The following is a 9,199-nucleotide window of genomic DNA, read 5'->3' as shown; positions in this document are numbered from 1 at the left end:
TCGAGAAGCTTACCCCAAGCTGAGTTAAATGATCAGGAGATGTCAAGCATAGCACGAAAAAGACATCCCAGGGCTAAATGAACTGTAAATCTTCCTTAAATGATAACCATACCTCTGAGTGAAACTTAATGTTGCGTATTCTTAAACAGTTTTTGTTTTATTTTTAACTTTATCATTAACGAGTCAGTTAAAATAATAGTAATCTTAGCAGTTAAAAATTATGAAAGAAAAAAACTTTCGCTGCTAATGGCAATTTAATTTGTGTACGGCCCTTACCCAACCAGTAAAAATGAATCAGAGTAGACACAGCCCAGACACCGCAGTAGTCAAGCTGTGTGTGTGTGGCTGACAATATTTTCCCTTCTGCTGCTGTATAAGCTCGTAATTTCCACACAAGCCTGGGGTCCGTCCAGCCACATTTTACTACAGCGGCAATCTACGACCCCACCATTCACATTTCTCTAGATTCCCTCACAAGGATTTCGCCTCCACTGACCAAAAACCTAACGTAGGCGGACGTATAAATATCCTAGCCCGAAAGACGGCGGAGGCAAGGAGCATGCATCTGGAAAGGCGCTGCTCGGCTTCGTGAGTTATTAAAGGAGAGCTCAGAGAAGTTCCGCATTCCAGGGGCACCAGAGGCTGAAACTGTCCTGAACATTTTTGTCTCTCCTCACCAGCACGTTTTTAGGCGAATAAATTGATCAAAGGAAAGAGCAAATATTTAACTTTCTCAAACTTTTTTTCTCTCTCTTTGTCACCCTGGAAATGCGAGGCTGAGAATTCGTAAAGTATTAAAGGCAAGCACGAGGAAATTACACAATCCAGTGGTTGAAAGTGTCTTGAACATTTCTAGACTCTCACATTACCACATTTTTAGGCCCAGCTCAAACGAAATGACAAAAGGGAAGACGAAATACTTAGTTTATCATTTTTTTCTTGCTGCAACCCTGATAAAGTGAGGCTGAGGATTTCTAAGTTATTAATGACGAGCCCAGAGAAGTTCCACATTCCAGAGGTCGAAGTTGTCTTGAATACTTTTAGGTCCCCACACGAACAAACTGATCCAAAGCAAGAGCTAATCGTTACTTGGTTATGCCTTCCTGGTACTTTATTCATGAGGGAAAAACTATGCGAAGTGCCTAATGTTTCCAATCTTTAAGAAAGTCAAGACGTAAGTGGAGTTTTTATTTCGTGTGTGTGTGTGTGTGTGTGTGTGTGTGTGTGTGTGTGTGTGTGTGTGTGTGTGTGTGTGTGTGTCCTGCCATGGGTAAAATAGTAATTCTCTCTCTCTCTCTCTCTCTCTCTCTCACACACACACACACACACACACACACACACACACACACACACACATTCAGTCAGTGGAGTCTTATCACCAGTAGTCTCTCCCATCAGCAAAGAAGACTGACAAGGAAAGCCTTCAGACATTCATGAATCCGAAAATTCCCTCCTGGCTGGAACACGCAACCGTCGTTTTAAAATCTAGGTACCTAGTTCAGTGCTAAGTACGAACAGGCTGGGGTTATTGTTGTTGTTAATCTCCGGTCTGTCTGGTCACGCAGACCCGTCGACCACAGTTAAGTAACTGTTTTTGAGGTGCCGTCCAATAGTCACTGTATAGTACTTATACCGTGTATGAATCTAGCTCCCCCTTATGGCAGACAACGCCTCGCCCGAGTCAGACCAGAGCCCTTCCCACGGCAGGTGCGGGGAAATATGAGAAAGTTTTTCTCCCAGGTGGTTGCTGCAGCTGCTCCACCCAGGGTGAACTGGGCCACCACGTGTAGGCTCCTAGTCAGAGCCACAGGTTGGGGTGCAAAGTTAGGACTGCTGGCTATGGATATTAAAATATAACCAAGGTGCTAAGGGAAAGACGGGACTTGGTAGCAGTCCCTGACCAAAGCCGGTTCAAGGATCAATAGAGAGGAGGACCTTGCCCGAGATCACTGGCTCACTAGCGGCCAGCAGCAGTAGGTAACAGTCAGTAGCAGTCCGTAACGGTTAGTAACAGGCCGTGGCAATTGGTAATAGTCCGGAGCAGTCAATAACCAGTCGTAGCAATCAGTAGCACGAATATCTATAACTGTCTGTCTATCTGTTTATCTATTAATCTATATATCTATCTGCATGTCCATATCTACATCCATATATACCTAACTGTTCATCTATCTGCCTATCTATGTAATTATACATCTATTTATAATCATATATTGCTGCGGGAGGCACTACACCTCCTAACCCGAAATATCATATACACGAACCTTAATCATTTTTCAGGACATATTTTGCATAATTTCACTCTAATCTTAACCTAATTACAATTCCCCACGACCACCACCCAGCAAGATTAACTGTACAACTAATATACTGTTGTGCTGAGCCTGGGATATTCCAGGGAGAGAAATTCACGGAAATTTGAACAATGTGGTTGATTCCGGAATTTGGTATTCGTGGATTTTATTTGTGAAAAGAATGGAGAATGAGGGACTGACCGGGAGATGTGAGTGACGTGGAGCGGGAGAGGAGGAGAGGGTAACAGAGGATGAGATGGAGGCAGAGGGTGAAGAATTTTAATCAGGGTGATGTAAGCTGGAGGAAGGGCAGCCTGAGCCGGAGGATAAGGCGATATGGAGGCTATTTGGATGCCACCCCGTTCGGGATTCTGACTATACCGTAGATTGATAGATAAATAAGTAAATAGATAGAGAGACAGACAGGATCAGACATTCTCTAAACGTCGTAGTAGCATGATTTGTAAAGGTCTGGGAGCAGGTGCACTAACCCGCCACAGCTCGTCCAAAAGATGGCCATAGGTGTAAACGCTGGCAGGAAGGTAGTGTGTTCTCCTATCCTGTGGTGTAAATGATCTGGACTACAGTAGCCGTATTTGGGTCCTTCTATGTCCCAGGCCTGACAATCCCCTTTTATGGCTCTTGGTGCTATAGTGAGTAGACCCTCCCAGTTGGAATGACGCCATGCATAAGCTTAATCCTCAAGGGACGATAGAAGGTTTTTTCGATCCTATAATGTTGTCAAGGGAAGGACGCTGGTTATTTATACTTAAATGTAATGGACTACGGTAGCCTAGACCCGAGCCCCTACTTTTTAAGGGATTTGGTAATATCTTAAAAGATTTTACTAATCCAGCAAACAGTAATAGTTGTAGTAATAGTAGTAGTAATATAAGTCGTAGTAGCAATAGTGGTAGTAGTAGTAGTGGAAGTAGTGGTGGTGGTAGTAGTAGTGGTAGTAGTAGCAACAAAAAATAATATAATAAAGGAGAGGAACAATTGACAAGAATTGTACTTGGAATTGACCTTCCTAATTACTGGGGCTTACGCGAGTGTGTGTGTGTGTGTGTGTGTGTGTGTGTGTGAGAGAGAGAGAGAGAGAGAGAGAGAGAGAGAGAGAGAGAGAGAGAGAAAGGAGAAAAAGAAATATGGAAAGAGAAAGCCGTACTATATATCAGTGTATGCATATAATAGTAGGAAATATGACGGTACGCAAAGTCCACTATTGTCTACGAGATATGCCTCAAGTCCACATAAATTGCACAACACTGTCATTTGGACCAGGTGCATGCTAGGTCAGATCTCACCCCACCTCACCTCACTCCTCATCCTACCTCGCCCCCCATCGCTCCCTTACCTCTGAACATTCTCCCTCACTTCATTTCATCCCCTCCCTAAACTTATCTCAGTTCACTTCATCTCCTTCCTTACCTTAACGCTCTTTTATCCCACATCATTGTCACCTCTGAACTCTCCCTTCCTCTTTCACCCCAACCACACTCCCTGTTACCTATGAACTCTCCCTCCCTCACTCCTCCCTCACCCATTTCCTCATCCTATCTTTCATCTTTGAATCCACCCCCACCCCACCTCACTCCCTTGCCTCACCTCTAAACTCTCTCTTCCTCATCCTACCACACCTCTCTCCCTCACCTCTGAAGTCTCCGTCACTTCCATAATCTGACTTACCTCAATCTACATAACCCTCCTTCTGCGTGTAAATATTCCTCTGAGAACCTAAGAAAACTGGTGATCTCAGTATTTGTAGACCTGTCACTCACTTAGTAGGGTGTTTGTTTTCCCCTGCCCGGTCTGAGTACATCTTAAACCCCACCCAGAGTACAGCTAAGTCCCCACCCAATCTGAGTGCATCTAAGTCCCCACCCAGAGTACAGCTAAGTCCCCACCCAATCTGAGTGCATCTAAGTCCCCACGTGGTCTGAGTAATCAGTTATGGACGTATCCTTAATAAACCGTTGAGTGTGATGCAAAGTCCCTGTTTTTTACGATAATTACTGAAGCAAGTGGGACAAATGGAGTGTGTTTAGCCTTCCTATATAGTTACTAACTGCACCCTGTAATGCAGGATGTTGCCGGACAACACATAATAATCACAGGTTCTCCAGTAAGGGCATTTAATTATTATTTTGAGATATTCTAAATCCCCACTAGTATTACTATTACTAGGTAAACAGGCCCAAGGAGAAAATAAACTTTTTCAAACAGTGTGGCCGGCTTGAGAATCAAACTAGTTAATCCATTTGCAAGCTGGACGTGTTAACCGTTGCACAGCCAACTGGCCTTGCATGCTGAATGTGCTTAACATCACACTACCGGCGTCCCCCTAGAATTATGAATGATGCATGATGATTTAGCTGATGTTTAGTGAGGGGTGACAGGTGAGTAAGCAGAGCGATGAGGGTGCGGGATGGAATGGGAGGGGATGTATTTGTATGTGTATGTGTATGTGTATGTGTGTGTGTATGTATGTATGTGTATGTATGTATGTGTGTATGTATGCATGTGTGTATTTATGCATGTGTGTATGTATGCATGTGTGTATGTATGCATGTGTGTATGTATGCATGTGTGTATGTATGCATGTGTGTATGTATGCATGTGTGTATGTATGTATGTGTGTATGTATGTATGTGTGTATGTATGTATGTGTGTATGTATGTATGTGTGTATGTATGTATGTGTGTATGTATGTATGTATGTATGTATGTGTGTATGTATGTGTGTATGTATGTGTGTATGTGTGTGTGTATGTGTGTATGTATGTGTGTATGTGTGTATGTGTGTATGTGTGTATGTGTATGTGTGTATGTGTGTATGTGTGTATGTGTGTGTGTATGTGTATGTATGTATGTATGTATGTGTGTGTGGGGGGGGGGCGCTCGCGCTCGAGCGAACGCTAGGAGCAGAGTTCATTTCATTCCATGCCAGTGAGTGGATAGGAGACAGTCCTTTTTTATATTACGAGTATATTCACGCTATTTCCTGGCGATTTCATTGGGCTTAGAAACTCCCCCCCCCCTAATGGAGGAGTAAACCCCTTCACCCCAAGGAGTAATTTAGTTTTGTTCTTGCTGCCACAAAAGCAATGTTATACAACTTTATCTAAGTTCTCCACTTTGAAAATCTCACCTGGGTTAAAAAGAAATCACTTGAAAATAGTAAATGTAATAGATAAAACCTCTTCTGGCACAACAGGTTAAGGTCTTTAGTCCAGTGACGTAAATCTTGCTGTGTCCAGACAATTTATTCAGCTCAGGTGCGACTTTCGAACTGAAGGTATTAGATATATCTTTCTTAACGGTCTTGACTATTTGACATCTCATTTAAACTGAATAAAATCGTCTGGAAGTGACAAGAATAGAATATAAAACGTCCACGTACTGAATGGGCTAACACAAGTTGAAGAGGGACGCCTACATGTGATGGCACCGATATAACTGTGCGGTGGACCTCCCCAGTTATACAAATATCCCTCAGTTCCCTCCCTATCCCCACAAAAGGAGGATGGTGGGCTGAAAGAGGGGGAGAGCTTCAACCTTCTGTCCACTGGGTTCATTTTCAGATAAGCCTAGGGTTGCAACTACTGCTACTACTTCTGCCACACAGATGCAACACAGTATGACTCCTCATTTCTATTTAAGATTAGAGAATATATCCGGGAGGAAATGAACCAAATTTCCGGGGCATGATCACGGATGAAGTCTGCTTCTCTCTCTCTCTCTCTCTCTCTCTCTCTCTCTCTCTCTCTAATAATTCACCTCTATCTCCATCTCAGTATTAATCTCCATCTCTGTCTGTCTGTGTATCTATATCTATCTCTGTCTTTATCTCTATATATATCTTCATCTCTCTGCCTATCTATCTCTATCTATCTATCTATCCATCTATCTATCTATCTATCTGTATCTCTATCTCTGCCTCAGTATTAATCTCCTCTGTTTATCTATCTCTATCTCTATCTCTAAATTTTTCCCAAGCTCTATCTGTCTGTCTAGCATCCTATACTCTCTCTCTCTCTCTCTCTCATCTAATCACAAAATCCCTGACCACTGCAGCCATCACTGTCAACACACTAATGCACTATTAAGACCAACTCATAATTGCTGTTTCATTTACTCTTACCCCAACCCCGTCAACACCATCACAACAACTCCCATGTACGTACAAGCGGGACAGAGTTCGCCAATATTTTGCCTGTTCTGCTTGACGCTTTCCTCTGTTGGCAAATATTCCTAGGCTGAGAGAGGCTTGATATGTTTCTCTACCCATAGATACGGAAGTTCGCCATATAATGCAACTACTTATATTTGTCAATGTCCTCATCTGGCTAATATTCTTTGCTGAGAGAGGCTTAGCATGTTTCTCAACCCGTAGCTTCAGAAACTTGCCCAATAATCCACCTCTTCTGCTTGTTAAATTCCTTTGGTGACTAATTCTTCTAAGCCGAAACAGGCTTGGTATATTTCTCTAGCCACTGATAAAGGAGTATTCCAAATAATTCACCCACTTCTGCTTGTCCCTGACCTCTGTTTGCTGATATTCCTACGCTGAGAGAGACTTTGTTTCTCTACTTATAGAGAAAGAAGTCCACCAAATAATTCACCTACTTCTATTTGTCATTGTCCTCTGTTGGCTAATGTTTCCAGGCTAAGAGAAGTTAGGTAAATTCATTTTCCCATTGATGATTCCATCTGATATAATGAGTTTTGGAGGAAAGTGATGGACATGCCTTAAGTGTGATGCAGATGCAGTGAGAATGTTAGCCAGCTTTCGTCCCTGGTCTACAGCTGCACTTAATAGTCCTTTCACACTACCAACTACAAAGTCCTTTCACATTACCAACTACAAAACCTGACATAATAGGTCTAGGACAGCACAAAAGTTCTGTTATACACATATCATAAGAATTGCCCCCTCTTTTCTTTTGTATACATTTGTGATCATTAATCATCTAATGGTCGGGACGACTCTACTTTTCTACTGTAGCTAATGGAAGTTCTTTTTTTTTTTTTTTTTTTTTTCGGGAGAGAGTGAGCGGTGGAACTCTTTTAAAGTTAATACTACCATCAAGCCTCTCATGCTTGTGACAAATATAGTAATCTATTCCAGTTCACATCAAACTCTTATATTCAGATGAGAGTGAGTCGTAGGATAAAGAATGTTGATGCTGTCATCATTAACCCTCTCATGGTAGGAACAAATCAGGTAGTCTATTCAGATTAACGCCAGACAAATTTCAACTTGGAGCCATGGGAGCCAAACTGTTAACAACCGTATGTATAAAGTTAAACAGGGAAGCGGAAACAATTTCATTAGATTTTGACGTTAATTTCCGAGGCACTTGACGAAGATACTGTAGAATGCGTCCGACCTCTCTGTACCAGTGCTGACTATACCCTCTAATGTAGGGTGCAGGCTGGACGAACACAGACATTGCCTGGCCTTCCTGTGCCGCTGCTGACTGCACTATGTGAAGCGGGATACAGGCTGATCCAATCCTACGACTGTAAGCATTCCTCAAACGTCCCTCAAGGTGTAGGAGTTTGCCTTCCCCTGTGTGATTCATGTTTTCAGCATACGGCAATAATAAGTATCGATTTATCGCTTCTATAGTCAGGCTCTACAGTAAAGACACACACACACACACACACACACACACACACACACACACACACACACACACACACACACACACATACACACACACACACACACATACACACACACACATACACACACACACACTTATACACACACACACACTTACACACACACACACTTACACACACACACACACACACACACACACACACACACACACACACACACACACACACACACACACACACACACACACACACACACACACACACACACACACACACACACACACACACACACGCCATCAAGTTAATGTAATTGCACGGTACCAGCTGGCAGGGTAGGGATGAGGAAAGGCAGGGAGCAGGGCAGGGCAGGACATGGGAGCGAAGAGATGGGAGGTGAGGGTAGGGTAAGGCAGGGCAGGGTACGACAGAGGAGAAGCACGGGGATGGGGGCAGAGGAGATGCAGGGAGCAAGGGGGCAGGGGTGCGAGAAAAGGGGAGGTGAAGGTAATGCAGAGCAGGATAGAGTAGGGCAGGGCAGGGGAGAAGGAGCGAGCAAGGGGAGAAGAGAGGAGCAAAGGATGTAAGTGCAGGACTGGGGAGGATAGGGGAGACTAGGGCAGGGAAGTACAGGGCAGGAGAGATGGAGGCAATAGGGTAGGGCAGGGGAAAAGCAGAGAGCAAGGTAGGGTAGGAGAGAGGCAGAAGGTAGGGGGACAGGAGAAATGCAGGGAGCAGAGGGGAGACGGGAATGGGTAGAGGGAAGGTAAGGGCAGGACAGGGCAGGGCAGGTTAGGGTAGGGGAGAAGCAGGGAGCAAGGGGAACATGGGAGCCAGAATAGGGGATAGGTGAGGGCAGGGTAGGGCAGGAGAGCGAGTAGGTGGGATTAAGGAATAAGGGGAGGACTGCGGAGCGATGTGTGTGTGTGTGTGTGTGTGTGTGTGTGTGTGTGTGTGTGTGTGTGTGTGTGTGTGTGTGTGTGTGTGTGTGTGTTGTGCCTCTTGCCTTGATTGGAGTAGGCTGAGACTGTGAGGTGATTGTGTTAGTGCAAACGTGTGTGCATTAGTGTATGTATGTATGTGTGTGTGTGTGTGTGTGTGTGTGCATGGTGCCTCTTGCTGTGACTGGAGATGGCTGAGGTGGTGGGGTGATTGTTTTTTGTTTCTGTATGTGTGTGTGTGTGTGTGTGTGTGTGTGTGTGTGTGTGTGTGTGTGTGTGTGTGTGTGTTTAAAACCTGCCCTGTCCACTGACCACCTCTTACACGCCCAAGAAAATT

The sequence above is a fragment of the Coenobita brevimanus genome, chromosome 43, assembly GCF_032717465.1.
Source record: "Coenobita brevimanus isolate Jiangsu-jjx chromosome 43, ASM3271746v2, whole genome shotgun sequence".
NCBI classification, from domain to species: domain Eukaryota; kingdom Metazoa; phylum Arthropoda; class Malacostraca; order Decapoda; family Coenobitidae; genus Coenobita; species Coenobita brevimanus.
The sequence above is the reverse complement of the archived record's forward strand: the minus strand, read 5'-3'. Positions refer to the sequence as shown.